This window comes from Saimiri boliviensis, chromosome 6 (assembly GCF_048565385.1).
Source record: "Saimiri boliviensis isolate mSaiBol1 chromosome 6, mSaiBol1.pri, whole genome shotgun sequence".
NCBI lineage: Eukaryota > Metazoa > Chordata > Mammalia > Primates > Cebidae > Saimiri > Saimiri boliviensis.
Window position 1 is genome coordinate 87,321,556 of NC_133454.1, and position 15,746 is coordinate 87,337,301.

Consider the following 15,746-nt stretch of genomic DNA (forward strand, 5'->3'; position numbering starts at 1 on the left):
CTGCAGCCTTGTGAGGGGCTTGAGCCAGACTGCAGCTAAATTGCTCCTGCACTGCTGACCCATAGAAACTGTGCAACTACAAACCTTTGTTGTTTTAAGCTTCTAAATTTAAGAAGTAATAGATAACTACCATAGGAAAGATTATAAAAGAGATTATAATACTCTCTCATAGTTACAATAAAGAACATATAGAGACTATACCCCCAAATCAGAGACAGAACAAACACCTGAAGCTGAACCAAAGAAAGATATGGCTTCAGAAAAGGGAGCAGGAAGGGAGAGGCCTCCAACGGAGTGAGACTTAGGGAAATACTAAAGGCAGCAAAAAAGGATTTCTTGAGTTTTGTTCAGGGCAAGAAATGGAACAAAGAAGGCTTTTTTTGGTGAGCTGAGGGTGACAGAAAAGCAAAACTCTCCAGCTTCATCTGCAGCTATTGTCTCCAGAGGGTCCATGAGTCTCAAGCTGCTGCACTGGTTTCTCAAATATAGCCAACAATGGAATTAGGTTTGGTTGGAACAGACTGAAGAAGGAGGCGTAGAGGGAGATTGTCCTAGAGCTCAGAGTTCTGCCAGGTACATTCTTCTCTTTAGGCCCGAGAAATCCCACTCTGAGTACTGGGAGCACATGAGGTGAAATGAAAGTTGCAGATGGCCTTTGAGATCTGGGGCATGGGGGAGACAGATGTTGCCTTCACTTCCAGAAAGCATAAGGTGGATCCGAAGACACACAGACCAGGATGCTGATGTTGATCTGGGTCTAGAACAGATTCCAAAGGGATAATGTGTGAGCTCTAGGACCCGGCCCAGAGCTCTCTAAACAACTCAGATCTACCTTTACCTGTTTTTTTTTTTTTTTTAAACAACAAAGAATGAACAATCATTAACAAGATAAAGGTAAGGCTGTGAAAATGGCATGTCCTGATTTCATCTGGGCCGCTGACACAACCTTCATATGTGGAAGAACAATAGGATCAGGATGGCTTGTTACCATTTGAATAGTTACAGCCAGAGATGACTGACGAAGAGAACATTATCAAAGTGTTCCCAGGAGACCCTCAGCCCCTCCTGGATACTACTACTAACAGTGAACAGGTATTGTGAATTTACACAGTACTGATAACCGTTCTAAGCCCTTTCTACGAATCTTCTCATTTGATTCTCAAAATCCTCTGAGATATAATCAGCTCCATTTGACAGATCAGGAACATCAGGTGCAGGAAGGTTAAGTAACTTGACAAGGCTACATATTAGGATATCACAAAGCCAGGACAGGCATCTGCTGATCCAGTCTTAATGCCTTTGCTTTATCCACATGGCCGTATTGCCACAGAGATGGCAATACCAATATTCTCCACCTGGAGAGAAGCAACTTGGCTCAGCTTGCATGAGGATGAAGCAGGCTCAGATGTGGGGTGCGCATGCATGCAGCCCTATGTTAGCATATGACTGTATGTGCAGTGTGAATGTGCATATGCATGACATGTCTGTGCTGCGTGCTCTGAGCCAGGATGTTGCTGGGAAAAGCGGAAGGGAGAGGGGTGGGGCACTGTGCACAGTGCCCAGGGTGCTGGGAAGCAGCAAGAAGTTGGTCAGTGGGTCAGGCAGCCGGTCACCCGAGCAAAGAGGGTGACAGGTGGGCAGGGCTGTCGGGGGTGACCAGCCAGCTCCCACCTGCTAGGGCTGTCCATCAGCACTAATGCTGGCAGTGCCTGAGGCCAGGACCCCCAGCAGGGCAGCCTCAGAGACGCACCCTTCTAGAAGACATGCATCCCAAGGTGGCAGAGACCCAAGTCCTGGCCCAGACCTAAGCAACGAGGTTCCACCCTGTATCCTCTTATCCACCCTACGCTAGAGGCTAAAAGCTGCCTTGGCTAGCTCAGAACCTGAGAGCTAAGGGATGGGAAGGGTTCCAGTGGGGACACATGGCCAGTGGCTGTCCTTCCATATTCATCTATCTGTAATATTCAGATGAATGGAAGTACATGACTTTGCTAGTATTTTGGGATAGGAAAGGCAAGAGGGTCCTTAGAGGTCATCTAAATCACACCTCTTTATTTTTCAGATAAGTAAAACTGAGGTTCAAAGAGGCCCTGGGACCACCTGCAAAGATCCTGGGATTCATCAGGGGTCTGGTAAGAGCTAGAAGACTCAAGGGAGTCTTGCCGGGGTATGTCAGGTGGAGGCTGTGAGTAAGTGTGGCGAGGGAGGAGATGAACGTTGGGACTCCACAAATCCAGGTAGGGAGGGGGCCAAAGTCTGGCCAGCTGAGCAGGGCACAACCGGCAAGTGAGAGACATGGAGAGTGAGGGAGCTGAAGCCCAAGTCATGATCCAGTGGAGGGGAAGGCACGGAGCTGGCAGGTGGTGGCGCTAGCGCAGGACTGGGCGCCGCGGGTCCAGCGTTGGAGAGACTGGGAGGAGGCTGGTGACTCCGGCCTGCCTGAGGACAGAGATGGAGGCCGGTGGGCAAAGCGGGGAGGATCTGGGGCAGGGCCGTGGGGGTGCTGGAGAGAGACGGGGGTGCCCGCACCGGGTCATTGGGCGGGGAGGCACTGGAGAGCGCTGGGCGGGACGGGGAGGTGGGAGCCGCGCTGGAGCGTGGGGAGGGGCCCGGCGGTGGGCGCGCGGCCGCCGGGAGAGGCCGGGGCCAGGCCGGGGCTGCGGTGAGGGGAGGCGCGTGGCCGGCCGCCCCCAGCTGTGGCGTCGTTCAGGCCGGGCTTAGCGGGGCCGGGGCCAGGGATTAGGGGCAGTGGCCGCACCTGGCGGGGCGGCCGCAGGGCTAATGCTGTGTGACCGCGGCGGCCCCGCCCGACAACTGGCTTCCTCCCGCCCTGGAGGGCTGTGGGCTCGTTAGCCCCGCCGGCGTGTGCGCGGGGTGCGGCTGCGGGCGGCGAGTGCACGTGTGCCGCGGGGGGCCCTGCGGCTGGCGCTGACGGCCACCGGCTGCGCCCGGCTCCAGGGGGTCCCAGGAGTGAGGCTGCCCCAGGGGCCCCGGGGAGGGGCGAGGCACTCGATTGCGTGCCGCCACGAGCTCTTGTCACTGTGTGATGGTGTGGTCCCGGGGTCCGACTGGGGGTGCCTCTCTGATATGACAATCCCTGTTCTCACCCTATGTGGACCGTGTGTCACTGTCCAGGACCTTAGCCCATATTCGGAGTATCTCTGTAACCAGGCTGTCTGTGGGACATGTCCATATTCTGAGTGTGTTTAGCAGTATGGGGAAGAGCTTCCACCTACCTTGGTACCTGCTGCTCAAGTTTCTTCTGCAGATACACGTTTGGCTAGCTCAGACCCTGACAGCTATGGGATGGGAAGGGTTCCAGTGGGGACACATGGCCAGTGAATGTCCTTCCATATTCATCTGTCTGTAATGTTCAGATAAATGGAAGTACCTGACCTTGCTAGTGTTTTGGGATAGGAAAGGCAAGAGGGTCCTTAGAGGTCATCTAAATCACACCTCTTTATTTTTCAGATAAGTAAAACTGAGGTTCAAAGAGGCCCTGGGACCACCTGCAAAGATCCCGGGATTCATCAGGGGTCTGGTAAGACCACAAGCTCCTTCCCAGCCAGAGTGTCTCAGCCATCCATCCCACAGGGCCTAAGGCCTCTGGTGCTGAGATGGAGACCATGCAAAAGTTCTGGCACCTGGATTCCTGTCCTCCTCAAACTCAGGCCTGCCCCCATCAGCCCCTCCTCATCCAAGGCCTACCTAAGGGCCCCCAGCCATGCTCTAACATGCCCCCTTTCCTACCAAAATAATTGGATCTGAACAAAACTTGTGTTAGAATTGAGCGGTTTTATCGAACCTCATAGGTGAGCCTCCAGGCCTTTGCACCTGCTGTTCCTCTGCCTGAAAGGACACTCACTTCCCTTTTCCTAGAGCTGAGGAGCCACTTCCACTGGGAAGCCTTCCCTGCTGCAACCCACTCCACACCACCCTTCCTTTTCCTTGCAGAACCTTGGATCACACCTGACTCCGGCTATTCCGATGTCATCTCCATCTCCTGGAAACAGTTGCTGTATGAGAACAAAGGCAGGGCCCAGACCAGGTCTGGAGGGATAAGTGACAGGGATGTGGGCATTGAGCTGAGGCACTGGGCAGGCAGAGCCACTGCCCTTACCCCTACCATGAACCCCTAGAGAGAGGCTGCTAGAACCTTCGTTTCTAAGGAGCAGGAGAGTGTGGCTATCCCTGCCTCTAATTATTCCTCCATAGACACACAGGCCTTCTCTCCATCCACGGAGCGCACATCTGCCAAGAGCAGCCCTGCCCCCACACCAGGCTCCCCAGCAGTGAGGAGCTGGGCTGGGCTGTCCTCACCCGCCCTCCTGGTCCTTCCCTGGCCCTGCCTGGGGATGCCAGGACCCACAGCAGGTGCCTGGACAGGCTTGGGGATGAAGAGGGGGCTGGGCACAGAAGGCCACCCTCTGGCCAAGAACAGAACTTAGAGAAACAAGTTCCAGAATCCTCTTCGTCCTCCTTTCCCCCACCCACTCTTTAGTTCTGTTAATAATAACAGCTACCATTTACCAGGCACCTAATGTCTTTCTTTGCCCAGTATTCGATACTGTATGTGCATTGTTTGTTTAATCCTAAATCAATCCTGAAACAAAGGTATTACCATCCTCATCTTTCTGATGAAAACTAGAAATTCAGAGAGGCTATATCCCTTGTCCAAGGTCAGTGTTGGACTGGTCAGTGGCAGAGCCAAGATTCACACCCCACACCTTTCCATGCCCTTGTCCCCCAATGCTGACCCCAGGTGCTGCTCTCCTCACCCGAGGTGGTGCCTCTCTGCTGTACCTCCGCCTCCCACATTAGCTTGAGAGCTGTGGGATAGCAGGGACTGTCCTGTCCTCTCAGTGGCCCCAGTGAAGGAATGAAGGAATGCCTTGGCTGTTAGGGGGCACAGCATGGTAGTTACACACATGGGCTCAGGAGCCCAAGTGCTGGGGTTCAAATCTCAGCTCTTCCTTCCTTTATGACCTTGAGACACTAGTATTTCTGTCTCAGTTTTCTCATCTGTAAAATGGGCATGATAGTGAATGCCAGTATTGAGGAGACTGAGTTAGGCAAAGTTCCTGTCCTATAGTAAGTAGTGCCTGTGTTAGATAAGATGCAGTACCTCCCACTAGACTAGAAGGGGCCTGGTCCCACTCTCTGCTTGCATCCCCAGCACTTAGCACAGGGTTTGCCTGGAGTAGGTCCTTCCCTTCCTCATCTATAAAATATGACTAAAAATACCCACTTGGCAAGATTAAGGGGATGTATGTAAACTGCCTGGCACAGGGCAGAAGTTGGCATCAGTAGTAGCACCAGTGGAGAGTGGGCTGTTGGTAGGATAATGGGGAGGGAGGACTAGAGCCAGGTTAGGCTCTTCCGAACGCCCCATTTTTGGATCCAGAGGCAGTCTTCACCCAATGTCCTCCTCTTGCCCCGGTACCATTCAGGCCCCGGTACAGAGGACACATAGGACCTCACTCAGACAGTGGCCTCTCCACCACGTGGAGAAACCCCCATGCCGGTGGGTACCCTAGGGCTAAAGTGCCTCCTCTTTGCCTCTTCTAGACCTTTCCCCAAGGGACTGGCAGCTTAATGTTTTGAGAATGGAGCCAGGTGGACAGAAAGGCACCCAGGAGATCATCCCAAGCCAAACTTATTTAGGAGTGGAATCCTGTCTTCAGATCAATTCTTAGGTGAAACCCTGATATGTAAAGCAGACAGAGGCATTATTTTGTGCCATAAATTAATTTATAAGTTCATGTAGATAACTGTTATTTCTTTTTCTTTTTTTTGAGATAGAGTCTTGCTCTGTCACTCAGGCTGGAGTGTGGTGGTGCGACCTTGGCTCACTGCAGCGTGCGCCCCCTGGGTTCAGGCAATTCCTCTGCCTCAGCCTCCAGAGTAGCTGGGATTACAGGTGCACGCCACCACACCTGGCTAATTTTTGTATTATTAGTAGAGACGGGGTTTTACCATGTTGGCCAGGCTGGTCTCAAACTCCTGACTTCAGGTGATCTGCCCACCTCAGCCTCCCAAAGTGTTGGGATTACAAGTGTGAACCACTGTGCCCAGCCATAATAGCTGTTATTTCTTATAACACAAAAGAGCCTGGCACATAGTGGGCATTCAAGAAATAATCGTTGAATGAATGGATAGTCCATCGGTGGAGGAAAAAATGAGGCTATTTCGATGAATACAAATCTACGAAATAGGTGGTAAGTATGTATGACGGTTGGTGGATACTTCTGGCCTGGAATCTAATCCAACATTTGTGAAATCCTTATAGCACTTCTGAATGGCCCAGGACTCCAGAAAACACAGATTGAAAATGACAAGTTCTCCTTTTGGTGAATGAGGACACTAAGGTCAGAAGGTCAGAGGAAGATTCAGGCTAGAAGCCAGGCCTCCCGGTTCCCCCTCCAAGGGCTCAGGCCTCCTCAGCCCCTTGATGTGTTGCATTCTAGGGCCCTGGGGTGGAGTTCTTCCTGTCCCTTTCACCCTGGCTGGGACAGCCTGTGTGCCTGGGGGCCACCATCCTGCTCAGGCATTTCCCATCAGCCTCTGCCCCAAGCCTAGGCCAGGCAGGAGCCAGGTTCCTCCCACTGACTTCAGGTTGGGCTCTCTTCCTAGTGTCTATTATCTGAACAAGGAAGGCCCATGGCCCAAGACCCTCTTGGAACTATGGGGCCCCAAGTCGCAGACATTCCCAGAGAGTGCCAGATTAGTAGAACCTACTAGATGGGTGAGGAGCAGGGGAGATGAGTACAGTCGTTGATGATCTGCCCGGGGGAACACCCAGGAATGCCCCAGAACATGGGCCCCACAGCAGTTGGGGGCATTTATGGGCCTTCCTATAAACTTCTGAGAGGGTAACTTTATCCTGCTTCTTTCGGCCAAGTATCCTCCTCCAGCAGCTGGTCACAAAGCTGGTTAATCTCCCAGAGTGCTCAGCTTAAAACCCGTGACTCACAGCACAGCCAGTGTAGGGGAGGGGGTGACTGCCTCCAATACGTGGCGCCCAGAGTCAGCTGTTCTGGGGCCTTCTCTGGTTTCTCCAACTCAGTCCTGAGGTTTAGGGCCTTGTCTTCCTTCCTGGAGTCCTGCTTCTCACTGACCCCTACATAGAAGCCACGAGAGGTCGGGGCCCTGAGAAGAGGGCCAGTTCCAGGCCTTGGCTTTGGCCAGGTCTTCAGGCTATCCCAGAAATGACCAGCAGGCATTGGCCTTCTGGGGGAGGGGGAGGTTTCACATGTAACTCTTGGAGGGATTGGCCCTGAAATTGGGGTCCCTGCCTCACCTACGCAGACCTGGAAAAAATCCCCTTTGGCCATGACCCTCTCATGGTGGCTCTTCATTCCCCATCAGCATGTGACATGAAGCCTGTGTAGGGTGGCTGAAATGAGCTAGCAAAAAGTAACACAAATGACAAGGGACCTCTGACTTGAGATCAGTGGAATAAACACAAGCTGTGTCAGGGAGAAAAGGTGGAGTAGAGTGTTGGCCTTGGAGACACATGAGTTCCAGTCTCAATGGTCCCAACGCTACCACCTACTAGCCGAATGTTTCCCTGAGCCTCTGTTTTCTCATCTGTAAAAGTGGAATAGTAATAGTACTTAATTTGGCGAGCTAATGTGAGAATGAGATGAGAATAGAACAGATGAGATTCTGTTTTCCTGCTTAGTAGGTGGGAGCTATTAATATTATTATTATTGATTTTTTTTTTTTTTTTTGAGACAGGGTTTCACCATGTTGGTCAGGCTGGTCTTGAACTTCTGACCCCAAGTGATCCACCCGCCTCAGCCTCCCAAAGAATATTATTATTCTTATCGTCATGACCATATTGCTCAAAAAGCAGGAGAATCCCTTTTCATTTGTTAGGGGACTTAGGTTTGTATAGTGGGAGGGAAGCTAATGGTCTCAAAGGATTTCAGTGACTCTTCTCATTTGGCAGGAAATCTATTCTGATGAATGTGACTCTGTAAATGATAAGGGAGTATCTGCCAGCCAGCCAGCGGCATCTTGCTTGTTATGGCTGAAGACCTAACCCAAGAAACAGCTGTAACATACATGGCAGAGGCTCCCACTGGTACCTCTACTGAGCAAAGCACAAACCATGAGGTAACCCTTGCTCCTGTGGTGCCAGTGATTCTCGATACCTTCCACTGCATCTGAAGAGTCCCACACATATCCAAAGCCTCCCGTAGGTAAGGGGGAATGAACCACTTTATAAGTTCCTGTTATGGGCCAGGCACTATATTAAACACATGTATTTGACCATATCTAACCCTTGCAGCACCCCTCGGGGTGGGTGTACCATTACCTCCATGCGGTGGGCTAATTAATGAACCCAATTCTTCACTCCTCCTTGTATTCACACCCTTTGCCTGGTGACCCTTTGCAGCCCTTCGTATCAGGAGGCATACTGTATATTTCTCCACGTCTCAGTTCTGAGTTCAGCCATGTAACTTGTTTTGACCCATGAGGAATTAACATATGTGAATCAGGCAGAGGTTTAGGAAATATGATTACGTTTCTGCTTGCACTTCTGTACCCCTACTGTTACCATGAAAACATGCCTAGGCTAGCCTGCTGGAAGTGAGGCTTGTGGAGAACAGCTGAATCGCCCGGTTGCCCGGCCAAGACCAGCTTGGATCAGCCAAGGCCAGTCAAGTACAGCATGTGAGTGAGCCCAGCAGAGCCCAGGAAGACAGCCCAAACCAAATAGCCAACCTGCAGACTCAGAAACTGAAGTCACTGTATTTTGGAGAGTGGTTCATTACACAGAATTATCATGGTAATAGATAAGAGATACATGCCATTACAAACATATAGACTTCTCTCCTGGATTCCATCTTTTCTTTTTCTTACTCAGTGTGAGAGTTAGCTGTTTCTTTCTCTCTCCTTCTCCTGTTTCTTTCTCTCTCTCTCTCTCTCTCTCTCTTTCTCTCTCTCTCTCCTCTCTTCTTTCTCTCCTTCTCCTGTTTCTCTCTCTCTCTCCCCTCTCCTCTCTCTCTCTCCTCTCTTCTTTCTCTCTCTCTCCTCCTGTCTCTCTCTCTCCTCTCTTCTTTCTCTCTCCTTCTCCTGTTTGTCTCTCTCTCTCTCTCTCTCTCTCTTTCTCTCTCTCTCTAAATAAATCACTACCTACAAACAAAAAAAATAGACTTTATTTTTCAGAGTAGTTTCAGGTTCACAGTAAAATGGAGCAGAAAGCAAGAGAGTTCTCATATGCCCCCTGCACCTATGCATACACAGCCTCCCCCACTGTCAACGTCCTGTACCAGAGTGGGACATTTGTTAAAATCAACAAACCAACACTGATGAAACTACATATCATCATCACCCAGAGTGCACAGTTTACATCAGGGTTTACTCTTTGTGTTGTATATCCTACGGGCCGTGACAAGTGGATAATGACATGTATCCACCATTACAACATCATGCAGAATAGTTTTGCTGCCCTAAAAATTATCTGCACTCTGCTTATTCAACCCTCCATTCCCTCAACCCCTAGTAGTCACTGATCTTTTGTACTGTTTCCATAGTTTGGCCTTTTCCTATAGTTGGACTCATGCAGTATGTGACCTTCATCTTCATTTAGCACAAAAGAGAGGGAGATGAAAGGAGGGACAGCATAGTAAACCCTTTCACCTCCTCCTCTCTTACTTGGGTGGGGGCTATAAATCGTGGCTATAAGTATTCTAGAAGTTTGTGTGTGTGAGACCTGGGCTTAAATACTGGGAATTCACAGAGGCTGGCGGGTGTTAGACTTTTCCAGCATTCAGTAGGTGGGTCTGATTGTTGAGGTTTGGGGTTTTTGACAGGTGAGACCTAACAGTAGCTGCTGAGTTTGTTTGATTATTTATTTATTTATTTTGAGAGATCCCTGTCTCTCAGAGTCTTGCTCTGGAGTGCAGTGGCATTGTCACAGATCACTGCAGCCTCAACCTCCCAGGCTCAACCAGGTTCAAGCCAACCTCCCAAGTAGCTGAGACTACAGGTACTTACTACCATGCCCAGCTAACATTTTTATTTTTAGTAAGGATGGGGTTTCACTATGTTGCCAGTCTGGCAAACCGAAGACCCAGGCTCGAGACCAGGCTAGTCTCAAACTCAAGCTGGATCACCTCAAAAAATCCTCCCATCTTGGCCTCCCGAAATGCTGGGATTCCAGGTCTGAGCCACCATGCCCAGCCAGTAGCTGCTGACTGAGTACTCACTGTATTCCTAGCTCTGTGCTTTGGATACACTTTTCCTGCATTCTCCTACTTCATATCCACCACAGCATTTTTTTTTTTTTTTTTTTTTTTTTTTTTTTTGGACAGAGGGTCTTGCTCTGTCACCCCAGGCTAGAAGGTAGTGGCATGATCACAGCTCACCGTAGCCTCAGCCTCCTGGGCCCAAGTGATCCTTCCACCTCTCAGCCTCCCAAGTGGCTAGGACTACAGGCACATGCCACCGTGGCCAGCTAATTTTTTAAAATAATTGTTGTACAGGCAGAGTTTCACCATGTTGCTCAGGCTGGTCTCAAACTCCTGGGCTCAAAGGATGCACTAGTCTCGGCCTACCAAAGTACTAGGATTACAGGCATAAGCTACCACTCCTGGTCACACAACAGCTCTTTTTGAAATGTAAATTAATATTTCCACTTTTCATATGTGGAAATGAAGGCTCAGAGAGATTGAGGGGCTTGTGGAAGTCACACAGCTAGTGGTAGAGTCATGAGTACACCCTAGGGAGTGTGACACCACAGCCCACATCACTCCCACTGCTCCCCTGCAAGGGGAGCTCACTTCACATCTTCCCTAAAGGTTACCCTAGAACCTCTACCTCCTCCTCAGGTACACGCCATCTGTCTGCCTGGGAGACAGTCCCCCAACCTCTTGATCTCATCTGCAAAATGAGGAGAGCATTTCTTATTTACCTAGCAGTAGTCAGCCTAGTATAACAAATGTTTCTTGCCTCCTTTTTTGTGTTCAGACAGTTTCTGTGCCTATCCCAGCCACCTCACTTACCACATACAATATACATCTCACTGCCTAGGGCCCATGTTATTGCCAGACCCATAGTAGGTATGCATATCGGTAAGATACAGATTAGATCACTGTGATTACAAAGAGACCTAAAAATTTCAGTTTATTCTTTGCTTACATAAAATTCCAGGTAGATGGTTAAAGACTTGCGTGGCAGCTTAAAAATAACAGGCACCTAGATTCTCTCTCTTTCTCATTGCTCTGTGGATCTTCTATGTGCAACTTCTACCATATGATCCAAGGTGGTATATTAGTTTCCCATTGCTGCTGAAACAAATTGCTATAAACTTAGTGGCTCAAAGCAATTCAAATTTATTATCTTACAATTCTGGAGGTCAGAAGTCTGAATTGATTCTCATGGGGCTAAGATCAAATTTGGCAGAGCAGTGCTCCTTCCAAAGGCTCTAGAGGAGAATTCATTCTTTGCCTTTTCTGGCCTCTAGAAGCTGCCTGCATTCCTTGGCTTATGGCCACATCACTCCAACCTCTGCTTCCACAGTTACATTTTCCTCTCTGACTCTGACTTACCTGCCTCCTTCTTTGCCCTATGAGAACTCCTGTGAATACATTGGGCCCACTTCACTGATCCAGGGTAATCTCCCCATCTCAAGATCCTGAACTTATCCACATCTGCAAAGTCCTTTTTGCCATGTAACGTAATGTTTTCACACACAGGTTCTAGGGATTAGGAGATGTATATTTTGAGGAAAGGCCATTCTTCTGTCTGCCAGATGACTACTCCAGCTCCTGCCAATCACCCACATACCAACCAATGGGAAGGGGGAAAGACAAGAAGGTCGGCTCTTTCCCCTCAAAAGTCAAAAGTATGAAGTTGCACACAAATTACTCCCACTCATACCCCATTGGCTACAGCTTAGTCATATGGCCACAGCTAGCTGCAAGGGCATCTGGGAAATGTAGTCTTCTGCCAGATGGCCATGTGTTATGGGCTAAATTTTGTCCTCCCCTGGAAATTCGTAGGTTGAAGCCATAATCCCCAATGTGACTGTATTGGAGAAAGAGCCTTTAAGGAAGTCATTAAAGTTAATTGAAATCATGAAAGCAGGACCCTAATCCAATGTGACAGGTGTCCTAATAAGAACAGAGACGCCAGGGATGGGCATGCACAGAGAAAAGGCCATGTGAGTACACAGTGAGAAGGTGGCTGTCTGCAAGCCGTAGAGAGAGGCCTCAGGAGAAATAACCCCACAAGCACCTTGACCTTGGTCTTCTGGACTCCAGAACCGTGAGAAAATAATTGTCTAGATTGAAGCCACCCAGTCTGTAGTATTTTGTTGTGGGAAGCCCAAGTTGACTGATATAGCATGTTTCCAAGTAAAAATTATGTCATTATGTCAAAAAACAAAAGTGAAGTATGGAAATTGGAGGACAACTGGCTGTCTCTGTTGTATCTCCAACGAAACAAATGAATGAGGGGCTGTAAAATTATGGCTGTAAGTATTCTAGAAGTTTGTGTGTGTGTGACCCAGGCTTAAATATGGGGAATTCACAGAGGCTGATGGGTGTTAGACTTCTCCAACATTTGGTACATGCTACATGACAGGCACTCTTCCAAGGCACAGGAGACTGCAGCGTGAAGAGAGTGAAGTGCTTGGAGAAATCACAGCCTAGGATGGAGGACTGACCAGAAAATAGTGTCGATCTAATATGAAAAATGTCATGCTAGAAGTAATAGTAATAGCATTATGGAGCCACTTACTGTGTTTGCTGTTTTACTTTCTTTACTTACATGTATGTATTTCATCTATATAATACATCCTTACAGATGAGGAAACTGGAATGCGAGGACAGAGAGAGGGCACTGAATCAGCCTGAAGGCCAGAGATCGAGGGCTAGGGTATCAGAAAAGCTTCCTTAATTAGACATTCTGAACTGAATCCTCAAGGACAAGTGACAGGGTGGGCCATGAAAGGAGAAGGGAAATTCCTGGAAGAAGGAAATGGCAAGAGCAGAATTTTGGTCACATGAGTCATCCTGTTGGAGGAACCCATATTACTTCCCAGGGAACGCTGGGCCATGTGGCCAGAGGATAAGTAGCGATACATTCTGAAAGGCCTTGAATGCTATGCCAGGACACTACGACTTTATTCTGGAGGCAGTGGGGAGCTGTGAAAGGGTTATGCAAGGGAGACACTGCTAGATTTCTACTGTAGAGTCATCAGCCCAGGGGTAGTGTTGGGACCAACTTAAAGGACCCTGAGGAGACTAAGAGGCACCAGCAATGAAGTTGCTACAATAGTGGGGATGAAGGTTGTCAAGGGCCACCCTACAACAGGGTAATTGGAACAGAGAGATGAAGATGACTTCAAGAGATATTAAAGAGATGAAATCTGTAAGACTTAGTGGCCAATTAAGTCAAGGTATGAAGGAGAAGAGGTGGGAGATGATGCATCCCAAGCTCACATTGGGTAACAGAGGAGTTAGTGGTGCTATTGAATGAGAGAGAAAAATTTCCTGAGGACAGGCTGGATTCCAGGAGAAGGTAGTGAGCACATTTGGGGACATGATGAATTCGAGGAGCTTGTGAGATATTCAAGTGGAGATGTCAAATAGGCAACTGAATACATGAGTCTGAGGCTTGCAGGTGAGGGGTTGCCAGGGAAATAGATGTGGATGAATTTATCTGTGTTCAGGTGGTGGTGGCTACATCTTGGAAATGAATAATGACTCTGCAGACAGTGAAGAAAGTATGGCCAAAGGTCAGAACCAGGAGGGAGGATCATCACTTCAGGGGCAGATGGAGCATGAGAAGACTGGGAAGTACGCTTGAAAAGAATGGTCGAGAGTCAGAGCAGAACCAGAGAGAATGTTGTCTTGGAAACCAAAGGAATAGGACATTTTGAGCAAGAGGAAATAGTCAACGGTGACTTTAAAGGGTATCCTGTAAGGCAAGGAGGGAGAAATGTCCCCTCAACAATAATAAGTTTGTTGGTGGCTGTTTTGGTGAATAGGGATCTCATTCACTTCCTTGACTTTGGGAAGTGAACGTGAAAGTAGGAGAAGAGGAGGAGGAGCCAGCGAGTGAAGATGCTCCAGAAACTTGGTTGAAGATACCCAGGCATTATGCACCCCTGAGGGAAGAACACAACATCTCCTACAGAGCAGTCTTCCCCAAACAAATCAAATCTGCATCTAACCAAGCCTCTATCCAACCAACAATTTACGGAAAATAGAGAGAAGAGGTGAACCTGCTAAAACACACCAAAAGGATGCAATCTGAAAATTCCAGACTACGACAAACTTCAGGACAAACAACCCAGTTTCCCAGTTTTAAAAAAAAATAAATAAATTGCAAAGGGAAAAAAGATATAGAGGGAAACTTACATGTAAAAGACAGATCAATCAATCACAATTGCTGTGCAGATCCTATTTGGATCCTGATTCAAACAAAATTTATGAGACAAATTGAAATCTGACTGGATATTTGCTGGGGTAAGGAATTGCTATTAATTTTTCTAGTATGCTAGTGATATTGTGCTTATGTTTTAAAAAGAAGTCCTTATGTTTTAGACATACATAATCAAGTATATGAAATTATGGGATGTCTGAAATTTGCTTCAAAATCATACAAGGGGAAGAAGTAGGTAGGGCATTGACAGATGGGGTTTGGACATGGGTTAATGGTTATTGGAAGAGGTAATGGGGTTCATGGTGTTACTGTGTCTATTTCTGTCTATGTTCAAAATTATTCATAAGAAAGAGTGGAAAAGTTTTGGCTTGGAAGGGAAGAAGAGGCAGGGAAGGGCCTGAATGGAGGGGGAGCAGCAAGGCCCCAAGACCAGATGTTTCTTTCTCCCCATGTTCTCCTCACCTCCCTGCTTCTCCCTAGTTTCTGGGACAAGCCCACTCCAAGCTCCCATCCCAAGATAGCTAAGGAGAAACAGAGACCCAAGACCCCTGAGTCAAATGGGCCAGAGATCAGAGGTCAGGGCAGAAACAGCCACCGCTTAATCATGGAGGAACCAAATCAGTGCCAGCCCCTGGTGTCCTGTGTCTGCTTTTGCCCACCATTGGTGGGGATGTCCCTACTTCAAAGGCATTAGGTGGTGAAAGTTCTTACTTGTTCCTTCACAGATTCCTGGGCATAAAGGGGCCTGAAGAAGTCCATTCCCTGTTTCCAAGGTCTGGGATTCAGAGTTAACCAGATATGTAGAAGCAAGAGATGAGTGTTCCTGTCCCAGAACCTCCATATCTAAGCACATGTGAACCCTGGGCAAATGGCTTAGCCTCTCTGGGCCTCAGGTTTCAACTCCATGCAACGAGGATAAATGTCACTGGCGTTGGGGCAGAGCGGGGACGCTAGCTGCTGAAATGTGAACTCTGCTGGACCTCAGCCTTCTCTGGGGATGCCTTCGCAAAGAGCTGCCTCCTCGGGCCGCCTCCAGCCCCTAGCCCTGGCCCTGCCTGCACCAGCCTCTCTGCATCTGTCATCAGCCTGCTCTGCTCCCCTTCGGCCAGCCTTTGTTTGGGGGTGGCTGGCAGACTGCCCATGTGCATTGTGGAGGCGGTGATGCCTGGTGATGCCTGCTGCTGCAGGCAATGCTTCACAGGCTGCATCATCACCCACACTTCCAGCCGCCCCCATGCCACCTTGGTCCCTGGTTCCAAGAAGTCCAGAGTCCAGAATAACCAGGCCAAGCTCCCAACTTCCTCATCCCCACTCCCACCTACTGCTTGCCCATAGCTTCCATC

The 15,746-nt window shown here is 48.9% G+C and overlaps 1 long non-coding RNA gene across 1 annotated transcript; it reads left to right on the forward strand.

The window, feature by feature from the left end:
* The first annotated feature begins 2,373 nt into the window (after positions 1–2,373).
* Positions 2,374–4,530, forward strand: LOC141584751 (uncharacterized). Its single transcript, XR_012517957.1, has 3 exons — positions 2,374–2,461; positions 3,472–3,541; positions 3,955–4,530. It is a non-coding gene; the product is annotated as an uncharacterized LOC141584751 (long non-coding RNA).
* The last annotated feature ends 11,216 nt before the right edge of the window (positions 4,531–15,746 follow it).